Raw genomic sequence first — 20,370 nt, forward strand, 5'->3', positions numbered from 1 at the left:
CGCAACGTACAATGTCATCTGGGGTCTGCATTATTGACTCGTGACGCATTTTGTTTGTTCCATCGTCGACTGGAGGATTCAAGGAATACAGTAAACTGTAAATTGCGGATCGGAAGCAATTAACTTGACTCCGAGGAGGACCTCCACGCGGTGACCATAGCCACAATATTCGCATCGTGAAAAGTCATATGTGGACTGAGTTATTGACTCGCGGAGCATTTTGTGTTATCTATCGTCGACTACAGGATTCAAGGAATACAGTAAACTGTAAATTGCGCATCAGAAGCAATTAAATTGACTCCGAGGAATACCTCTACACGGTGACCATAGCCACGATATTTGCATCGTGAAAATTCATTTGGGGTCTGCATTATTGACTCGCAACCCATTTTGTGTGTTCTATCGTCGGATGGAGGATTCAAGGAATACAGTAAATTGTAAATTGCGCAACGGAAGCTATTAACTGACTCCCAGGAGGACCTCCACACGGTGACCATAGCCACGATTTTCGCATCGTGAAAAGTCATCTGGGGACGGCATTATTGACTTGCGACGCATTTTGTGTGTTCCATCGTCGACTGGAGGATTCAAGGAATACAGTAAACTGTAATTTGCTCATCTGAAGCAATTAACTTGACTCGGAGGAGGACCTCCACACGGTGACCATAGCCACGATATTCGGATCGTGAAAGGTCATCCGGGGACTGCATTATTGTCTCACGACGCATTTTGAGTGTTCCATCGTCGACTGGACGATTCAAGGAATACAGTAGACTGTAAATTGCGCATCGGAAGCAATTAACTTGACTCCAAGGAGGATATCCACACGGTGACCATAGCCACGATATTCGCATCATGAAAAGTCATCTGGGGACTGCATTATTGACTCGCGATGCATTTTGTGTGTTCCGTCGTCGACTCGACGCTTCAAGGAATACAGTAGACTGTAAATTGCGCATCGGAAGCAACTAACTTGAGTCCGAGGTGGACCTCCACACGGTGAACATAGACACGATATTCGCATCGTGAAAAGTCATATGGGGACTGAGTTATTGACTCGCGACGCATTTTGTGTTTTCCATCGTCGACTGGAGGATTCAAGGAATGCAGTAAACTGTAAATTGCGGATCGGAAGCAATTAACTTGACTCCGAGGAGGACCTCCACACGGTGACCATAGCAATGATATTCGCATCGTGAAAATTCATTTGGGGTCTGCATTATTGACTCGCAACCCATTTTGTGTGTTCTGTCGTCGGATGGAGGATTCAAGGAATACAGTAAACTGTAAATTGCGGATCGGAAGCAATTAACTCGACTCCGAGGAGAACCTCCACACGGTGACCATAGCCACGATATTCGCATCATGAAAAGTCATCTGGGGACTGCATTATTGACTCGCGATGCATTTTGTGTGTTCCGTCGTCGACTGGACGATTGAAGGAATACAGTAGACTGTAAATTGCGCATCGGAAGCAACTAACTTGAGTCCGAGGTGCACCTCCACACGGTGAACATAGCCACAATATTCGCATCGTGAAAAGTCATATGGGGACAGAGTTATTGACTCGCGACGCATTTTGTGTTTACCATCGTCGACTGGAGGATTCAAGGAATACAGTAAACTGTAAATTGCGGATCGGAAGCAATTAACTCGACTCCGAGGAGGACCTACACACGGTGACAATAGCCACGATATTCGCATCTTGAAAATTTATTTGTTGTCTGCATCATTGACTCGCAACCCATTTTGTGTGTTCTATCGTCGGTTGGATGATTCAAGGAATACAGTAAACTGTAAATTGCGCAACGGAAGCTATTAACTTGACTCCCAGGAGGACCTCCACACGGTGACCATAGCCACGATATTCGCATCGTGAAAAGTCATATGGGGTCTGAGTTATTGACTCGCGACGCATTTTGTTTGTTCCATCGTCGACTGGAGGATTCAAGGAATACAGTAAACTGTAAGATGCGCATCGGAAGAAATTAAATTGACTCCGAGGAGGACCTCCACACGGTCACCATAGATACGATATTGGCATCGTGAAAAGCCATCTGGGGACTGCATTATTGACACGCGACACATTTTGTGTGTTCCATCGTCGACTGGAGGATTCAAGGAATACAGTAAACTGTAAATTGCGCATCGGAAGCAATTATCTTGACTCCGAGGAGGATATCCACACGGTGACCATAGCCACGATATTCGCATCATGAAAAGTCATCTGGGGACTGCAATATTGACTCGCGATGCATTTTGTGTCTTCCGTCGTCGACTGGACGATTCAAGGAATACAGTAAACTGTAAATTGCGGATCGGAAGCAATTAACTTGACTACGAGGAGGACCTCCACACGGAGACCATAGCCACGATATTTGCATCGTGAAAATTCATTTGGGGTCTGCATTATTGACTCGCAACCCATTTTGTGTGCTATATCGTCGGATGGAGGATTCAAGGAATACAGTAAACTGTAAACTGCGCATTGGAAGCAATTAGCTTGACTCCGAGGAGGACTTCTACACGGTGGCCATTGCCACGATATTCGCAACGTACAATGTCATCTGGGGTCTGCATTATTGACTCGCGACGCATTTTGTTTGTTCCATCGTCGACTGGAGGATTCAAGGAATACAGTAAACTGTAAATTGCGGATCGGAAGCAATTAACTTGACTCCGAGGAGGACCTCCACGCGGTGACCATAGCCACAATATTCGCATCGTGAAAAGTCATATGTGGACTGAGTTATTGACTCGCGGAGCATTTTGTGTTATCTATCGTCGACTACAGGATTCAAGGAATACAGTAAACTGTAAATTGCGCATCGGAAGCTATTAAATTGACTCCGATGAATACCTCTACACGGTGACCATAGCCACGATATTTGCATCGTGAAAATTCATTTGGGGTCTGCATTATTGACTCGCAACCCATTTTGTGTGTTCTATCGTCGGATGGAGGATTCAAGGAATACAGTAAATTGTAAATTGCGCAACGGAAGCTATTAACTGACTCCCAGGATGACCTCCACACGGTGACCATAGCCACGATATTCGCATCATGAAAAGTCATCTGGGGACGGCATTATTGACTTGCGACGCATTTTGTGTGTTCCATCGTCGACTGGAGGATTCAAGGAATACAGTAAACTGTAATTTGCTCATCTGAGGCAATTAACTTGACTCGGAGGAGGACCTCCACACGGTGACCATAGCCACGATATTCGGATCGTGAAAGGTCATCCGGGGACTGCATTATTGTCTCACGACGCATTTTGAGTGTTCCATCGTCGACTGGACGATTCAAGGAATACAGTAGACTGTAAATTGCGCATCGGAAGCAATTAACTTGACTCCAAGGAGGATATCCACATGGTGACAATAGCCACGATATTCGCATCATGAAAAGTCATCTGGGGACTGCATTATTGACTCGCGATGCAATTTGTGTGTTCCGTCGTCGAATCGACGCTTCAAGAAATACAGTAGACTGTAAATTGCGCATCGGAAGCAACTAACTTGAGTCCGAGGTGGACCTCCACACGGTGAACATAGACACGATATTCGCATCGTGAAAAGTCATATGGGGACTGAGTTATTGACTCGCGACGCATTTTGTGTTTTCCATCGTCGACTGGAGGATTCAAGTAATGCAGTAAACTGTAAATTGCGGATCGGAAGCAATTAACTTGACTCCGAGGAGGACCTCCACACGGTGACCATAGCAATGATATTCGCATCGTGAAAATTCATTTGGGGTCTGCATTATTGACTCGCAACCCATTTTGTGTGTTCTGTCGTCGGATGGAGGATTCAAGGAATACAGTAAACTGTAAATTGCGGATCGGAAGCAATTAACTCGACTCCGAGGAGGACCTCCACACGGTGACCATACCCACGATATTCGCATCATGAAAAGTCATCTGGGGACTGCATTATTGACTCGCGATGCATTTTGTGTGTTCCGTCGTCGACTGGACGATTCAAGGAATACAGTAGACTGTAAATTGCGCATCGGAAGCAACTAACTTGACTCCGAGGAGGACCTACACACGGTGACAATAGCCACGATATTCGCATCTTGAAAATTTATTTGGTGTCTGCATCATTGACTCGCAACCCATTTTGTGTGTTCTATCGTCGGTTGGATGATTCAAGGAATACAGTAAACTGTAAATTGCGCAACGGAAGCTATTAACTTGACTCCCAGGAGGACCTCCACACGGTGACCATAGCCACGATATTCGCATCGTGAAAAGTCATATGGGGTCTGAGTTATTGACTCGCGACGCATTTTGTTTGTTCCATCGTCGACTGGAGGATTCAAGGAATACAGTAAACTGTAAGATGCGCATCGGAAGCAATTAAATTGACTCCGAGGAGGATCTCCACACGGTCACCATAGATACGATATTGGCATCGTGAAAAGCCATCTGGGGACTGCATTATTGACACGCGACACATTTTGTGTGTTCCATCGTCGACTGGAGGATTCAAGGAATACAGTAAACTGTAAATTGCGCATCGGAAGCAATTATCTTGACTCCGAGGAGGATATCCACACGGTGACCATAGCCACGATATTCGCATCATGAAAAGTCATCTGGGGACTGCAATATTGACTCGCGATGCATTTTGTGTCTTCCGTCGTCGACTGGACGATTCAAGGAATACAGTAAACTGTAAATTGCGGATCGGAAGCAATTAACTTGACTACGAGGAGGACCTCCACACGGAGACCATAGCCACGATATTTGCATCGTGAAAATTCATTTGGGGTCTGCATTATTGACTCGCAACCCATTTTGTGTGCTATATCGTCGGATGGAGGATTCAAGGAATACAGTAAACTGTAAATTGCGCAACGGAAGCTATTAACTTGACTCCCAGGAGGACCTCCACACGGTGACCATAGCCACGATATTCGCAGCATGAAAAGTCATCTGGGGACTGCATTATAGGCTCGCGACGCCTTTTGTGTGTTCTACCGTCGACTGGAGGATTCAAGGAATACAGTAAACTGTAAATTGCGCATCGAAAGTAATTAACTTGACTCGGAGGAGTACCTCGACACGATGACCATAGCCACGATATTCGCATCATGAAAAGTCATCTGTGAACTGCATTATTGACTCGCGACGCATATTGTGTGTTCCATCGTTGACTGGAGGATTCAAGGAATACAGTAAACTGTAAATTGCGGATCGGAAGCAAATAACTTGACTCCGAGGAGGACCTCCACACGGTGACCATTGCCACGATATTCGCGTCTTGAAAATTCATTTGGGGTCTACATTATTGTCTCGCAACCCATTTTGTGTGTTCTATCGGCGGCTGGAGGATTCAAGGAATACAGTAAACTGTAAATTGCGCAACGGAAGCTATTAACTTGACCCCAGGAGGACCTCCACACGGTGACCATAGCCACGATATTCGCATCGTGAAAAGTCATCTGGGGGCTGCATTATTGACTTGCGACGCATTTTGTGTGTTCCATCATCGACTGGAGGATTCAAGGAATACAGTAAACTGTATATTTAGCATCTAAAGCAATTAACTTGACTTTGAGGAGGACCTCTATCTTTCGACATAGCCACGATATTCGCATCGTGAAAAATTATCTGGCGACTGCATTAATGACTCCCGAAGCATTTTGTGTTTTCCATCGTCGACTGGAGGATTCAAGGAATACAGTAAACTGTAAATTGCGCATCGGGAGCAATTATTTTGACTCCGAGGAGGGCCGCCGCTCGTTTATCATAGCCACGAAATTCGCATCGTGAAAAGTCATCTGGGAACTGCATTATTGACTCGCGACGCATTTTGTGGGTTCCATCGTCGACTGGAGGATTCAAGGAATACAGTAAACTGTAAATTGCGGATCGGAAGCAATTAACTTGACTCCGAGGAGGACTTCTACACGGTGGCCATTGCCACGATATTCGCATCGTAAAAAGTCATCTGGGGTCTGCATTATTGAGTCGCGACGCATTTTGTTTGTTCCATCGTCGACTGGAGGATTCAAGGAATACAGTAAACTGTAAATTGCGGATCGGAAGCTATTAACTTCACTCCGAGGAGGACCTCCACACGGTGACCATAGCCACGATATTCGCATCATGAAAAGTCATCTGGGGACTGCATTATTGACTCGCGATGCATTTTGTGTGTTCCGTCGTCAACTGGACGATTCAAGGAATACAGTAGACTGTAAATTGCGCATCGGAAGCAACTAACTTGAGTCCGAGGTGGACCTCCACACGGTGAACATAGCCACGATATTCGCATCGTGGAAAGTCATATGGGGACAGAGTTATTTACTCGCGACGCATTTTGTGTTTTCCATCGTCGACTGGAGGATTCAAGGAATACAGTAAACTGTAAATTGCGCATCGGAAGCAATTATCTTGACTCCGAGGAGGATATCCACACGGTGACCATAGCCACGATATTCGCAACATGAAAAGTCATCTGGGGACTGCAAAATTGACTCGCGATGCATTTTGTGTTTCCGTCGTCGACTGGACGATTCAAGGAATACAGTAAACTGTAAATTGCGCATCGGAAGCAATTAACTTGACTACGAGGAGGACCTCCACACGGTGACCATAGCCACGATATTCGCATCGTGAAAAGTCATATGTGGACTGAGTTATTGACTCGCGGAGCATTTTGTGTTATCTATCGTCGACTACAGGATTCAAGGAATACAGTAAACTGTAAATTGCGCATCGGAAGCAATTAACTTGACTCCGAGGAATACCTCTACACGGTGACCATAGCCACGATATTTGCATCGTGAAAATTCATTTGGGGTCTGCATTATTGACTCGCAACCCATTTTGTGTGTTCTATCGTCGGATGGAGGATTCAAGGAATACAGTAAATTGTAAATTGCGCAACGGAAACTATTAACTGACTCCCAGGAGGACCTCCACACGGTGACCATAGCCACGATATTCGCATCGTGAAAAGTCATCTGGGGACGGCATTATTGACTTGCGACGCATTTTGTGTGTTCCATCGTCGACTGGAGGATTCAAGGAATACAGTAAACTGTAATTTGCTCATCTGAAGCAATTAACTTGACTCGGAGGAGGACCTCCACACGGTGACCATAGCCACGATATTCGGATCGTGAAAGGTCATCCGGGGACTCCATTATTGTCTCACGACGCATTTTGAGTGTTCCATCGTCGACTGGACGATTCATGGAATACAGTAGACTGTAAATTGCGCATCGGAAGCAATTAACTTGGCTCCAAGGAGGATATCCACACGGTGACAATAGCCACGATATTCGCATCATGAAAAGTCATCTGGGGACTGCATTATTGAGTCGCGATGCATTTTGTGTGTTCCGTCGTCGACTGTACGATTAAAGGAATACAGTAAACTGTAAATTGCGCATCGGAAGCAACTAACTTGACTCCGAGGTGGACCTCCACACGGTGAAAATAGCCACGATATTCGCATCGTGAAAAGTCATATGGGGACTGAGTTATCGACTCGCGACGCATTTTGTGTTTTCCATCGTCGACTGGAGGATTCAAGGAATACAGTAAACTGTAAATTGCGGATCGGAAGCAATTAACTTGATTCCGAGGAGTACCTCTACATCGTGACCATAGCCACGATATTCGCATCGTAAAAAGTCATCTGGGGTCTGCATTATTGACCCGCAACGCATTTCGTTTGCTCCATCGTCGACTGGAGGATTCAAGGAATACAGTAAACTGCAAAATGCGCATCGGAAGCAATTAAATTGATTCCGAGGAGGACCTGCACACGGTCACCATAGCCACAATATTGGCATCGTGAAAAACCATCTGGAGACTGCATTATTGACACACGACACATTTTATGTGTTCCATCGTCGGCTGGAGGATTCAACTAATACAGTAAACTGTAAATTGCGCATTGGAAGCAATTAACTTGACTCCGAGGAGGACCTCCACACGGTGAACATAGCCACGATATTCGCATCATGAAAAGTCATCTGGGGACTGCATTATTGACTCGCTACGCATGTTGTGTGTTCCATCGTCGACTGGAGGATTCAAGGAATACAGTAAACTGTAAATTGCGGATCGGAAGCAATTAACTTGACTCCGAGGAGGACCTCCACACGGTGAACATAGCCACGATATTCGCATCATGAAAAGTCATCTGGGGACTGCATTATTGACTCGCGATGCATTTTGAGTGTTCCGTCGTCGACTGGACGATTCAAGGAATACAGTAGACTGTAAATTGCGCATCGGAAGCAACTAACTTGAGTCCGAGGTGGACCTCCACACGGTGAACATAGCCACGATATTCACATTGTGAAAAGTCATGTGTGGACTGAGTTATTGACTCGCGAGGCATATTGTGTTTTCCATCGTCGACTGGAGCATTCAAGGAATACAGTAAACTGTAAATTGAGGATCGGAAGCAATTAACTTGACTCCGAGGAGGACCTCCACGCGGTGACCATAGCAATGATATTCGCATCGTGAAAATTCATTTGGGGTCTGCATTATTGACTCGCTACCCATTTTGTGTGTTCTGTCGTCGGATGGAGGATTCAAGGAATACAGTAAACTGTAAATTGCGCAACAGAAGCTATTAACTGACTCCCAGGAGGACCTCCACACGGTGACCATAGCCACGATATTCGCATCGTGAAAAGTCATCTGGGGACTGCATTATTGACTTGCGACGCATTTTGTGTGTTCCATCGTCGACTGGAGGATTCAAGAAATACAGTAAACTGTAATTTGCGCATCTGAAGCAATTAACTTGACTCCGAGGAGGACCTCCACAAGGTGACCATAGCCACGATATTCGGATCGTGAAAGGTCATCCGGGGACTGTATTATTGTCTCACGACGCATTTTGAGTGTTCCATGGTCAACTGGAGGAATCAAGGATTACAGTAATCTGTATATTGCGCATCGGGAGGAATTTACTTGACTCTGAGGAGGACCTCTATCATTGGCAATAGCCACGATATTCGCATCGTGAAAAGTTATCTGGGGACTGCATTAATGACTCGCGATGCATTTTGTGTTTTCCATCGTCGACTGGAGGATTCAAGGAATACAGTAAACTGTAAATTGCGGATCGGAAGCAATTAACTTGATTCCGAGGAGTACCTCTACATGGTGACCATAGCCACGATATTCGCATCGTAAAAAGTCATCTGGGGTCTGCATTATTGACCCACGACGCATTTTGTTTGCTCCATCGTCGACTGGAGGATTCAAGGAATACAGTAAACTGTAAATTGCGCATCGGAAGCAATTAACTTGACTCGGAGGAGTACCTCGACACGATGACCACAGCCACGATATTCGCATCATGAAAAGTCATCTGGGAACTGCATTATTGACTCGCTACGCATGTTGTGTGTTCCATCGTCGACTGGAGGATTCAAGGAATACAGTAAACTGTAAATTGCGGATCGGAAGCAATTAACTTGACTCCGAGGAGGACCTCCACATGGTGACAATAGCCACGATATTCGCATCTTGAAAATTCATTTGGGGTCTGCATTATTGACTCGCAACCCATTTTGTGTGTTCTATCGCCGGCTAGAGGATTCTAGGAATACAGTAAACTGTACATTGCGCAACGGAAGCTATTAACTTGACTCCCAGGAGGACCACCACACGGTGACCATAGCCACGATATTCGCATCGTGAAAGGTCATCTGGTGACTGCATTATTGACTCACGACGCATTTTGAGTGTTCCATCGTCGACTGGAGGATCAAGGATTGCAGTAAACTGTATATTTAGCATGGGAAGCAATTATCTTGACTCTGAGGAGGACCTCTATCAGTGGACATAGCCACGATATTCGCATCGTCAAAAGTTATCTGGGGACAGCATTAATGAGTCGCGACGCATTTTGTGTGTTCCATCGTCGACTGGAGGATTCAAGGAATACAGTAAACTGTAAATTGCGCATCGGAAGCAATTATTTTGACTCCGAGGAGCACCTCCACACGATTATCATAGCCACGATATTCGCATCGTGAAAAGTCATCTGGGAACTGCATTATTGACTCGCGACGCATTTTGTGTGTTCCAATGTCGACTGGAGGATTCACGGAATACAGTAAACTGTTAATTGCGGATCGGAAGCAATTAACTTGACTCAGAGGAGGACCACTACACGGTGACCATAGCCACGATATTCGCATCGTAAAAAGTCATCTGGGGTCTGCATTATTGACTCGCGACGCATTTTGTGTGTTCCATCGTCGACTGGAGGATTCAAGGAATACAGTAAACTTTAATTTGCTCATCTGAAGCAATTAACTTGACTCGGAGGAGGACCTCCACACGGTGACCATAGCCACGATATTCGGATCGTGAAAGGTCATCCGGGGACTGCATTATTGTCTCACGACCCATTTTGAGTGTTCCATGGTCGACTGGAGGAATCAAGGATTACAGTAATCTGTATATTGCGAATCAGAAGCAGTTAACTTGACTCTGAGGAGGACCTCTATCATTGGCAATAGCCACGATATTCGCATCGTGAAATGTTTTCTGGGGACTGCATTAATGACTCGCGACGCATTTTGTGTGTTCCATCGTCGACTGGAGGATTCAAGGAATACAGTAAACTGTAAATTGCGGATCGGAAGCAATTAACTTGACTCCGAGGAAGACCTCTACATGGTGACCATAGCCACGATATTCGCATCGTAAAAAGTCATCTGGGGTCTACATTATTGACTCGCGACGCATTTTGTTTGTACCATCGTCGACTTGAGGATTCAAGGAATACAGTAAACTGTAAAATGCGCATCGGAAGCAATTAAATTGACTCGGAGGAGGACCTCCACACGGTCACCATAGCCACGATATTGGCATCGTGAAAAGCTATCTGGGGACTGCATTATTGACACGCCACACATTTTGTGTGTTCCATCGTCGACTGGAGGATTCAAGGAATACAGTAAACTGTAAATTGCGCATCGGAAGCAACTAACTTGCCTCCAAGGTGGACCTCCACACGGTGAAAATAGCCACGATATTCGCATCGTGAAATGTCATATGGGGACTGAGTTATCGACTCGCGACGCATTTTGTATTTTCTATCGTCGACTGGAAGATTCAAGGAATACAGTAAACTGTAAATTGCGCATCGGAAGAAATTAACTTTACTCCGAGGAGGACCTCCAATGGTAACCGTAGCCACGATATTCGTATTGTGAAAAGTTATCCTGTTACTGCATTATTGACTCTCCATGCGTTTTGTGTGTGCCATCGTCGACTGGAGGATTCAAGGAATACAGTGAACTGTAAATTGCAGATCAAAAGCTATTAACTTGACTCCGAGGTGGACCTACACACGGTGACCATAGCTACAATATTCTCATCGTGGAAAGTCATCTGGTTACTGCATTATTGACTCGCGACGGATTTTGTATATTCCATCTTCAACTAGAGGATTCAAGAAATACAGTAAACTGTAAATTGCGCATCAGAAGCAATTAACTTGACTCCGAGGAGGACCTCCACACGATGACCATAGCCACGATATTCGCATCACGAAGAGTCATCTGGGAACTGCATTTTTCACTAGCGACGCATTTTGTGTATTCCATCGTCGACTGGAGGATTCAAGGAATACAGTAAACTGTAAATTGCGCATCTGAAGCAATTAATTTGCCTCCGAGGAGGACCTGCACACGATGACCATAGCCACGACATTTGCATCATGGAGAGTCATCTGGGAACTGCATTATTGACTCGCGACGCATTTTGTGTGTTCCATCGTCGACTGGAGGATTCAAGGAATACAGTTAACTGTAAATTGCGGATCGGAAACAATTAAATTGACTCCAAGGAGGACCACCACACGATGACCATAGCCACGATATTCGCATCGTGAAAATTCATTTGGGGTCTGCATTTCTGACTCGCAACCCATTTTGTGTGTTATATCGTCGGATGGAGGATTCAAGGAATACAGTAAACTGTAAATTGCGCAACGGAAGCAATTAACTTGACACTGAGGAGGACCTCCACACGGTGACCATAGCCACGATATTCGCATCGTAAAAAGTCATCTGGGGTCTGCATTATTGACTCGCGACGCATTTTGTGTGTTCCATCGTCGACTGGAGGATTCAAGGAATACAGTAAACTGTAATTTGCTCATCTGAAGCAATTAACGTGACTCGGAGGAGGACCTCCACACGGTGACTATAGCCACGATATTCGGATCGTGAAATGTCATCCGGGGACTGCATTATTGTCTCACGACGCATTTTGAGTGTTCCATGGTCGACTGGACGAATCAAGGATTACAGTAATCTGTATATTGCGCATCGGAAGCAATTAACTTGACTCTGAGGAGGACCTCTATCATTGGCATTAGCCACAATATTCGCATCGTGAAAAGTTTTCTGGGGACTGCATTAATGACTCGCGACGCATTTTGTGTGTTCCATCGTCGACTGGAGGATTCAAGGAATACAGTAAACTGTAAATTGCGGATCGGAAGCAATTAACTTGACTCCGAGGAGGACCTCTACATGGTGACCATAGCCACGATATTCGCATCGTAAAAAGTCATCTGGGGTCTGCATTATTGACTCGCGACGCATTTTGTTTGTACCATCGTCGACTTGAGGATTCAAGGAATACAGTAAACTGTAAATTGCGCATCAGAAGCAATTAACTTGACTCCGAGGAGGACCTCCACACGATGACCATAGCCACGATATTCGCATCACGAAGAGTCATCTGGGAAATGCATTTTTCACTAGCGACGCATTTTGTGTATTCCATCGTCGACTGGAGGATTCAAGGAATAGAGTAAACTGTAATTTGCGCATCTGAAGCAATTAACTTGCCTCCGAGGAGGACCTCCACATGGTGACCATAGCCACGCTAATGTATCGTGAAAAGTCATCTGGGGACTGCATTATAGGCTCGCGACGCCTTTTGTGTGTTCTACCGTCGACTGGACGATTCAAGGAATACAGTAAGCAGTAAATTGCGCATCGAAAGCAATTAACTTGACTCGGAGGAGTACCTCGACACGATGACCACAGCCACGATATTCGCATCATGAAAAGTCATCTGGGAACTGCATTATTGACTCGCTACGCATGTTGTGTGTTCCATCGTCGACTGGAGGATTCAAGGAATACAGTAAACTGTAAATTGCGGATCGGAAGCAATTAACTTGACTCGGAGGAGTACCTCGACACGATGACCACAGCCACGATATTCGCATCGTGAAAAGTCATGTGGGGACTGAGTTATTGACTCGCGACGCATTTTGTGTTTTCCATCGTCGACTGGAGGATTCAAGGAATACAGTAAACTGTAAATTGAGGATCGGAAGCAATTAACTTGACTCCGAGGAGGACCTCCACACGGTGACCATAGCAATGATATTCGCATCGTGAAAATTCATTTGGGGTCTGCATTATTGACTCGCTACCCATTTTGTGTGTTCTGTCGTCGGATGGAGGATTCAAGGAATACAGTAAACTGTAAATTGCGCAACGGAAGCTATTAACTGACTCCCAGGAGGACCTCCACACGGTGACCATAGCCACGATATTCGCATCGTGAAAAGTCATCTGGGGACTGCATTATTGACTTGCGACGCATTTTGTGTGTTCCATCGTCGACTGGAGGATTCAAGAAATACAGTAAACTGTAATTTGCGCATCTGAAGCAATTAACTTGACTCCGAGGAGGACCTCCACAAGGTGACCATAGCCACGATATTCGGATCGTGAAAGGTCATCCGGAGACTGTATTATTGTCGCACGACGCATTTTGAGTGTTCCATGGTCAACTGGAGGAATCAAGGATTACAGTAATCAGTATATTGCGCATCGGGAGCAATTAACTTGACTCTGAGGAGGACCTCTATCATTGGCAATAGCCACGATATTCGCATCGTGAAAAGTTATCTGGGGACTGCATTAATGACTCGCGACGCATTTTGTGTTTTCCATCGTCGACTGGAGGATTCAAGGAATACAGTAAACTGTAAATTGCGGATCGGAAGCAATTAACTTGACTCCGAGGAGGACCTCCACACGGTGACCATAGCCACGATATTCGCATCTTGAAAATTCATTTGGCGTCTGCATTATTGACTCGCAACCCATTTTGTGTGTTCTATCGCCGGCTGGAGGATTCTAGGAATACAGTAAACTGTACATTGCGCAACGGAAGCTATTAACTTGACTCCCAGGAGGACCACCACACGGTAACCATAGCCACGATATTCGCATCGTGAAAGGCCATCTGGGGACTGCATTATTGACTCACGACGCATTTTGAGTGTTCCATCGTCGACTGGAGGATCAAGGATTACAGTAAACTGTATATTTAGCATGGGAAGCAATTATCTTGACTCTGAGGAGGACCTCTATCACTGGACATAGCCACGATATTCGCATCGTGAAAAGTTATCTGGGGACAGCATTAATGAGTCGCGACGCATTTTGTGTGTTCCATCGTCGACTGGAGGATTCAAGGAATACAGTAAACTGTAAATTGCGCATCGGAAGCAATTATTTTGACTCCGAGGAGCACCTCCACACGATTATCATCGCCACGATATTCGCATCGTGAAAAGTCATCTGGGAACTGCATTATTGACTCGCGACGCATTTTGTGTGTTCCATCGTCGACTGGAGGATTCACGGAATACAGTAAACTGTTAATTGCGGATCGGAAGCAATTAACTTGACTACGGGGAGGACCACTACACGGTGACCATAGCCACGATATTCGCATCGTAAAAAGTCATTTGGGGTCTGCATTATTGACTCGCGACGCATTTTGTGTGTTCCATCGTCGACTGGAGGATTCAAGGAATACAGTAAACTTTAATTTGCTCATCTGAAGCAATTAACTTGACTCGGAGGAGGACCTCCACACGGTGACCATAGCCACGATATTCGGATCGTGAAAGGTCATCCGGGGACTGCATTATTGTCTCACGACCCATTTTGAGTGTTCCATGGTCGACTGGAGGAATCAAGGATTACAGTAATCTGTATATTGCGCATCGGAAGCAATTAACTTGACTCTGAGGAGGACCTCTATCATTGGCAATAGCCACGATATTCGCATCGTGAAAAGTTTTCTGGGGACTGCATTAATGACTCGCGACGCATTTTGTGTGTTCCATCGTCGACTGGAGGATTCAAGGAATACAGTAAACTGTAAATTGCGGATCGGAAGCAATTAACTTGACTCCAAGGAAGACCTCCACATGGTGACAATAGCCACGATATTCGCATCGTAAAAAGTCATCTGGGGTCTACATTATTGACTCGCTACGCATTTTGTTTGTACCATCGTCGACTTGAGGATTCAAGGAATACAGTAAACTGTAAAATGCGCATCGGAAGCAATTAAATTGACTCGGAGGAGGACCTCCACACGGTCACCATAGCCACGATATTGGCATCGTGAAAAGCTATCTGGGGACTGCATTATTGACCCGCCACACATTTTGTGTGTCCCATCGCCGACTGGAGGATTCAAGGAATACAGTAAACTTTAAATTGCGCATCGGAAGCAACTAACTTGACTCCGAGGTGGACCTCCACACGGTGAAAATAGCCACGATATTCGCATCGTGAAAAGTCATCTGGGGACTGAGTTATCGACTCGCGACGCATTTTGTATTTTCTATCGTCGACTGGAAGATTCAAGGAATACAGTAAACTGTGAATTGCGCCTCGGAAGAAATTAACTTTACTCCGAGGAGGACCTCCAATGGTAACCGTAGCCACGATATTCGCATTGTGAAAAGTTATCCTGTTACTGCATTAATGACTCTCCATGCGTTATGTGTGTGCCATCGTCGACTGGAAGATTCAAGGAATACAGTGAACTGTAAATTGCCCATCAAAAGCTATTAACTTGACTCCTAGGTGGACCTACACACGGTGACCATAGCTACAATATTTTCATCGTGGAAAGTCATCTGGTTACTGCATTATTAACTCGCGACGGATTTTGTATGTTCCATCTTCAACTAAAGGATTCAAGGAATACAGTAAACTGTAAATTGCGCATCAGAAGCAATTAACTTGACTCCGAGGAGGACCTCCACACGATGACCATAGCCACGATATTTGCATCATGGAGAGTCATCTGGGAACTGCATTATTGACTCGCGACGCATTTTGTGTGTTCCATCGTCGACTGGAGGATTCAAGGAATACAGTTAACTGTAAATTGCGGATCGGAAGCAATTAAATTGACTCCAAGGAGGACCTCCACACGATGACGATAGCCACGATATTCGCATCGTGAAAATTCATTTGGGGTCTGCATTTTTGACTCGCAACCCATTTTGTGTGTTATATCGTCGGATGGAGGATTCAAGGAATACAGTAAACTGTAAATTGCGCAACGGAAGCATTTAACTTGACACCGAGGAGGACCTCCACACGGTGACCATAGCCACGATCTTCGCATCGTAAAAAGTCATCTGGGGTCTGCATTATTGACTCGCGACGCATTTTGTGTATTCCATCGTCCACTGGAGGATTCAAGGAATACAGTAAACTGTAATTTGCTCATCTGAAGCAATTAACGTGACTCGGAGGAGGACCTCCACACGGTGACTATAGCCACGATATTCGGATCGTGAAATGTCATCCGGGGACTGCATTATTGTCTCACGACGCATTTTGAGTGTTCCATGGTCGACTGGACGAATCAAGGATTACAGTAATCTTTATATTGCGCATCGGAAGCCAGTAACTTGACTCTGAGGAGGATCTCTATCATTCGCATTAGCCACGATATTCGCATCGTGAAAAGTTTTCTGGGTACTGTATTAATGACTCGCGACGCATTTTGTGTGTTCCATCGTCGACTGGAGGATTCAAGGAATACAGTAAACTGCAAATTGTGGTTCGGAAGCAATTAACTTGACTCCGAGGTGGATCTCTACATGGTGACCATAGCCACGATATTCGCATCGTAAAAAGTCATCTGGGGTCTGCATTATTGACTCGCGACGCATTTTGTTTGTACCATCGTCGTCTTGAGGATTCAAGGAATACAGTAAACTGTAAAATGCGCATCGGAAGCAATTAAATTGATTCCGAGGGGGACCTTCACACGGTCACCATAGCCACGATATTGGCATCGTGAAAAGCCATCTGGGGACTGCATTATTGTCACGCCACACATTTTGTGTTTTCCATCGTCGACTGGACGATTCAAGGAATACAGTAAACTGTAAATTGCGCATCGGAAGCTATTAACTTGACTCCAAGGGGGATATCCACACGGTGACCATAGCCACGATATTCGCATCATGAAAAGCCATCTTGGGACTGCATTATTGACACGCCACACATTTTGTGTGTTCCGTCGTCAACTGTACGATTCAAGGAATACAGTAAACTGTAAATTGCGCATCGGAAGCAACTAACTTGACTCCGAGGTGGACCTCCACACGGTGAAAATATCCACGATATTCACATCGTGAAAAGTCATATGGGGACTGAGTTATCAACTCGCGACGCATTTTTTGTTTTCTATCGTCGACTGGAAGATTCAAGGAATACAGTAAACTGTAAATTGCGCATCAAAAGAAATTACCTTTACTCCGAGGAGGACCTCCAATGGTAACCGTAGCCACGATATTCGTATTGTGAAAAGTTATCCTGTTACTGCATTATTGACTCTCCATGCGTTTTGTGTGTGCCATCGTCGACTGGAGGATTCAAGGAATACAGTGAACTGTAAATTGCAGATCAAAAGCTATTAACTTGACTCCGAGGTGGACATACACACGGTGACCATAGCTACAATATTCTCATCGTGGAAAGTCATCTGGTTACTGCATTATTGACTCGCGACGGATTTTGTATGTTCCATCTTCAACTAGAGGATTCAAGGAATACAGTAAACTGTAAATTGCGCATATGAAGCAATTAACTTGACTCCGAGGAGGACCTCCGCACGATGACCATAAGCACGATATTTGCATCATGGAGAGTCATCTGGGAACTGCATTATTGACTCGCGACGCATTTTGTGTGTTATATCGTCGACTGGAGGATTCAAGGAATACAGTAAACTGTAATTTGCTCATCTGAAGCAATTAACTTGACTCGGAGGAGGACCTCCACACGGTGACCACAGCCACGATATTCGGATCGTGAAAGGTCATCCGGGGACTGCATTATTGTCTCACGACCCAATTTGAGTGTTCCATGGTCGACTGGAGGAATCAAGGATTACAGTAATCTGTATATTGCGCATCGGAAGCAATTAACTTGACTCTGAGGAGGACCTCTATCATTGGCAATAGCCACGATATTCGCATCGTGAAAAGTTTTCTGGGGACTGCATTAATGACTCGCGACGCATGTTGTGTGTTCCATCGTCGACTGCAGGATTCAAGGAATACAGTAAACTGTAAATTGCGCATCAGTAGCAATTAACTTGACTCCGAGGAGGACCTCCACACGATGACCATAGCCACGATATTCGCATCACGAAGAGTCATCTGGGAACTGCATTTTTGACTAGCGACGCATTTTGTGTATTCCATCGTCGACTGGAGGATTCAAGGAATACAGTAAACTGTAATTTGCGCATCTGAAGCAATTAACTTGACTCCGAGGAGGACCTCCACACGGTGACCATAGCCACGCTATTGCATCGTGAAAAGTCATTTGGGGACTGCATTATAGGCTCGCGACGCCTTTTGTGTGTTCTACCGTCGACTGGAGGATTCAAGGAATACAGTAAGCTGTAAATTGCGCATCGAAAGCAATTAACTTGACTCGGAGGAGTACCTCGACACGATGACCACAGCCACGATATTCGCATCATGAAAAGTCATCTGGGAACTGCATTATTGACTCGCTACGCATGTTGTGTGTTCCATCGTCGACTGCAGGATTCAAGGAATACAGTAAACTGTAAATTGCGGATCGGAAGCAATTAACTTGACTCCGAGGAAGACCTCTACATGGTGACCATAGCCACGATATTCGCATCGTAAAAAGTCATCTGGGGTCTACATTATTGACTCGCTACGCATTTTGTTTGTACCATCGTCGACTTGAGGATTCAAGGAATACAGTAAACTGTAAAATGCGCATCGGAAGCAATTAAATTGACTCGGAGGAGGACCTCCACACGGTCACCATAGCCACGATATTGGCATCGTGAAAAGCTATCTGGGGACTGCATTATTGACACGCCACACATTTTGTGTGTTCCATCGCCGACTGGAGGATTCAAGGAATACAGTAAACTTTAAATTGCGCATCGGAAGCAACTAACTTGTCTCCGAGGTGGACCTCCACACGGTGAAAATAGCCACGATATTCGCATCGTGAAAAGTCATCTGGGGACTGAGTTATCGACTCTCGACGCATTTTGTATTTTCTATCGTCGACTGGAAGATTCAAGGAATACAGTAAACTGTGAATTGCGCATCGGAAGAAATTAACTTTACTCCGAGGAGGACCTCCAATGGTAACCGTAGCCACGATATTCGCATTGTGAAAAGTTATCCTGTTACTGCATTAATGACTCTCCATGCGTTTTGTGTGTGCCATCATCGACTGGAAGATTCAAGGAATACAGTGAACTGTAAATTGCCCATCAAAAGCTATTAACTTGACTCCTAGGTGGACCTACACACAGTGACCATAGCTACAATATTTTCATCGTGGAAAGTCATCTGGTTACTGCATTATTAACTCGCGACGGATTTTGTATGTTCCATCTTCAACTAAAGGATTCAAGGAATACAGTAAACTGTAAATTGCGCATCAGAAGCAATTAACTTGACTCCGAGGAGGACCTCCACACGATGACCATAGCCACGATATTTGCATCATGGAGAGTCATCTGGGAACTGCATTATTGACTCGCGACGCATTTTGTGATTTCCATCGTCGACTGGAGGATTCAAGGAATACAGTTAACTGTAAATTGCGGATCGGAAGCAATTAAATTGACTCCAAGGAGGACCTCCACACGATGACGATAGCCACGATATTCGCATCGTGAAAATTCATTTGGGGTCTGCATTTTTGACTCGCAACCCATTTTGTGTGTTATATCGTCGGATGGAGGATTCAAGGAATACAGTAAACTGTAAATTGCGCAACGGAAGCATTTAACTTGACACCGAGGAGGACCTCCACACGGTGACCATAGCCACGATCTTCGCATCGTAAAAAGTCATCTGGGGTCTGCATTATTGACTCGCGACGCATTTTGTGTATTCCATCGTCGACTGGAGGATTCAAGGAATACAGTAAACTGTAATTTGCTCATCTGAAGCAATTAACGTGACTCGGAGGAGGACCTCCACACGGTGACTATAGCCACG

The sequence above is a fragment of the Schistocerca gregaria genome, chromosome 3 (assembly GCF_023897955.1).
Source record: "Schistocerca gregaria isolate iqSchGreg1 chromosome 3, iqSchGreg1.2, whole genome shotgun sequence".
Classification (NCBI taxonomy): domain Eukaryota; kingdom Metazoa; phylum Arthropoda; class Insecta; order Orthoptera; family Acrididae; genus Schistocerca; species Schistocerca gregaria.